The sequence below is a fragment of the Ascaphus truei genome, chromosome 4 (assembly GCF_040206685.1).
Source record: "Ascaphus truei isolate aAscTru1 chromosome 4, aAscTru1.hap1, whole genome shotgun sequence".
Lineage (NCBI taxonomy): Eukaryota > Metazoa > Chordata > Amphibia > Anura > Ascaphidae > Ascaphus > Ascaphus truei.
The window spans coordinates 26,111,938-26,116,069 of record NC_134486.1 but is presented as its reverse complement, the minus strand read 5'-3'; positions in this window follow the sequence as shown (position 1 = coordinate 26,116,069).

Sequence of the window (4,132 nt, the reverse complement as noted above, 5' to 3'; positions counted from 1 at the left end):
CATTTAGAACTTTGACATATAAAGCTATTGGTGTAAAATAACATTAGACATCATAGAACAGCAGTACAGAGCATTACATGTCAAGCAGGAGAAACCTGATTTGCAAACGATGGTATTATTTATTCAAATACCATGACATTTCGGCACAGATGATTTGAAATAAGTTGCACATAAACATAACAATTCCTTATTCAGATACTCTGCCATTCCTACAACCAAGTTCTTACAATTCAGTAGAGATGGGCGGAATTTCCGCCAGAATTCCAATCCGCCTGTTCCTTTCACCTGTGGATTTCTGGAGATCAGTCTCAAAAAGGCAGATTCGTTTCTTTTTTTTTCTATTACTGAAAATCCGGAATACATAAATAGGCGCGCAGCCTCAATTTTAAGCCGTCGTGTTGTTCCGCGGATTGGATTTAAAGCAGCAGTCCAAACTGCTGTCCCCTCCTCCCCACCCCCTCCCTTTAATACTGCACCGACACACTTTATTCGAGCAAATACCCGGTATGTACCTGGCAGATACCTGGAATGCGCCGCTCCTCACCTCTGACAAGCCCCGTTGCATTTGCCTTCCCAGCCTGGGTTCATGCCTGGCTGATGGGCGGCTGATCTGTTAATGATTAGGATTTAATAGGCTGCAATGCTTCGCATGTCTACCAGATGGCATAAATTCATGAATTGTAATGCAGTATATATATATATACTGTGCAGTATTGCAGCCAGCGGGAATAAAATGCTTCAATCCCTGCCTGGAAAATAACTCAATGCACTCGGGCAGAAAACAGTGACAAACCTCAATACACCCGGGTATACCCGAATTCGTGGGACTAGCCGAGCTCGAATAAAGTGTGTCGCCAGTGTATGTGCATAAACACAATCTAGACAATAATAAGTAATTAGCTAAGTTACCGATCGATCCGTTCTCCCGTGATCGATTGTCGAAGATTCGGCTCCGGTGTTCACTAAATTTTATTTATTTTATTTATTTTATTTATTTATAAAAATGTTTTACCAGGAAGTAATACATTGAGAGATACCTCTCGTTTTCAAGTATGTCCTGGGCACAGAGTTATAAAAAATACATGGTTACGATAAAAGAACAGAGTTATACAGGTAATTCATAGACATTTCATGGACAGATAAAGTTGGAAAATTGGGTACAGGGGATAAAGGGCTTATGTGTTTCAGATAGAAATAGAGCAGCTTCAACATCACTTTAACATCAACTAACATCAGCGAGCGGCAGCAAACTGCTCACGCCCTTTGGCTGCCCTTCGGCTGCGCCAAAGGCTGTGCGCCTTTGGAGCAACGCAGATGTACGCTGGGTGGGGGAGATTAAATCTGGTGCGTCTGTGAACAAAAAGATCTTTTCTTTGTCCCCTAAATGGCTGTCAGTGCAGCAGAAGAGGACCAAAGATGCAAAGTGAAACACGAAAACCCGTATAACTGCTTTAAAGAAGTGCTCGAGTGTTATAAATACAGTATATGGAAAACAAGCAACCTTCAACCGGCTCTTATAAGATATTTCATAACTCGGTTTGGAATCATTCATTCTTCTTTGCCCGACTTTTTTCACGCAGCATGTATAAAAGGTTACACATTGTGGAAGTGATGAAATGCTTTCCTTCTACCCACAACCTCCTGCTCTCAGCGTGTCTCCACGTGGCTGATAAGGTCACATCACAAGGAAGGCTGCTTTGTACCTTTTTGTGGTGAAACAGTTGTGGTAAATTAAGTTTGCACCAGCGGGTCGAGTATAACCAGTGGAGTGCATGAGAAATCAGGTCTACAGATGGTGCTCTTTAATGTCTTCATTACTGACGTTACGGATGGACTCAAACGAAAGGGAAGTCTTTCTGAGAGTTGGGTTGACATGAGAGGTAAACAAAGTTTGGTTTCAATACATAGGCGCTGATGAACAAGTCAGAGACAAAGATCTACTGTACAAACATTGAAAAATGTCTGTACTGAACACTACTAATAACACTACTCTACAGCAGGGGCACGCAAACTTTTTTGCCATACCTCCCAGCCATACCTCCTCCGTTGGCCGCCCCCCTCCTTACCTCTCATTGGACGCCGCGGAGTCGTGTGATGTCCCGTCATTTGACGCTGTGTTGCCATGGTCACGTGTCCTGAAGCCGGCTGAATCCCGGTAAGTAGAGGTTGCAGAGACCTCACGCGGTCCCCCCGGCATTTAATTTAAAGGTGGGTCTTGAGGACTGGAGTTGAGAACAACAGTATTCATGTAATAAAGAACTTTTGTGAAATAACCTATGGAAAGCTTTCACCTTCTACCCACTACAGAGGAGGTGAAAAAATGTACCTCTGCTAAAGTACTTGCATTTTTTTTTGTCCCACACAATAAAATTAGAGATGGAAAGTTTTACAGACGAGAGCATTTTATTATTGACTCGAAGTCTATGGATGAAATTGTCAGTAGACACTCCACGACATGAGTTTGCTCTGCAATGCTCCATAGATTTCTTCAGCAATAAAATGGTTAAACATAGCCATCTGTTATCTGGTGCAATCAAAATGATGCAGCAAAATAATTTTTGTGACATTAGAAGCTCAGAGTTGGCTATGCAGTCCCAATGACACCCTACTATTATATGTATGCTAATGTGTCCATTATCCGCCCCCCCCCCTCTCCCCCCCCCACCATATTATTACAAGGCTGGTAATGTACCGAAATATCAAATTGAAAGTTTCACATGTCTGGGAAAAAAAGACACAACATGTACAGAGTGTGTTATTCTGGCACCTGTTGGCTGCTTGAATGTTTTTTTTTAACCCCTTTCTTCAGCCAACAGCCATGATATATCGGATAATAAGAGGGATATGTGATGGATGTGTGTGATGGTGAAGGGGTAACAAGACTCAACAAGAAAGGTTAAGCCCGTCTGGTTACTTCTGATCCATGTATTGGGGCTCGGAAGTGTCAGCTCTTGAGCCGAGTGATTGTCAATGCATGTCTGTTAACTATGCGACAATAAAGATTTTTTGTGTTTTTACCTTTCCAGGAGTGCCAGCAAGCAGAGATTGCTGGGCTATGAGTTTCAAAGGGGGTTTTACGGAGAAAGTCTTGGCGGAATGTGTCTACGTAGCCGGGTTCCAGAGTTGCTGGATACCCTAAAAATGTACCTGGATATATTGTTCCGGCAAAATTTCCCCTTGAAAACGGTTGCGCAACTCATCGCTATGATTCCCTACTTCAGCACAGACCAGAAAGTTAAATGGGGCATAGGGATGTGTGGTATCCCTAGAACGGTAAAGGGGTCCCTAGTATAAGAGGTGATGCCCAGTTAATGCCCTGATCACCCAGAAGCTGTTATAGGAGTTCTGGGGGTAATCCAACCGTATATATATGGTTGCAAGGAGTTTTAAAAGCTAATTCCGTTATAGTGTGTGGGGAATATGGCTAGTAGGAATAAAGTGCAAGATTCTTATTCTATTCCCCATTGCCTTAGGACTTAAAAATGTTTAGGGTATATATGTTATTAAATCAGTATGTTTAAAGTGTATACACTACCGACACACTTTATTGAAGTGTGGTCGGTACCGCAAGCCGGGAAATCTCCCGGCTTGCTAGTGGCCGCCCCTCGGCGTGCCGCGCGTCATAGACGCGCGGTCACGCGTCATCGGGAGCGTGCGCCCCCTGCACGCGTGTCCAGGGGCTCCCCGAGGGAGCCCTGGTGTCCCGCGATCGCGGGACAGCGGCAGGGGGTTCCGGGGGACCCGGCGGACCCGGCAGCGGTAGGGAGAGCGCCCCGATCGGAGGGCGCTCTTCCGCTGCTTCGGCGTGCGCCCGTCACACTCGGGCGCGCGCCAGGCTACTGCTGCGGCACAGAACGGGCAAATGCTCGAATAAACTGTGCCGCAGCAGTATATGCATGTGCACAGTATATGAGCTGGGGACTTCCAGGTCCAGGGTTCCGAGAGACCATTTGGCTACCAAGCTTGGTGCCATAGAGTCTGCTCGGGTCCCAGACATGAAAGCCTCAGAGGTTGCCAAGGTGTTAAAGCCATTTGGGTACCGGAGTTAGCCTCAAGTACTCACATCCTGGGCTGAATGGAAGTCCTCGGACAACCATTTGCCCATCCCAGACTTTGAGGAGCCTAACTCAGC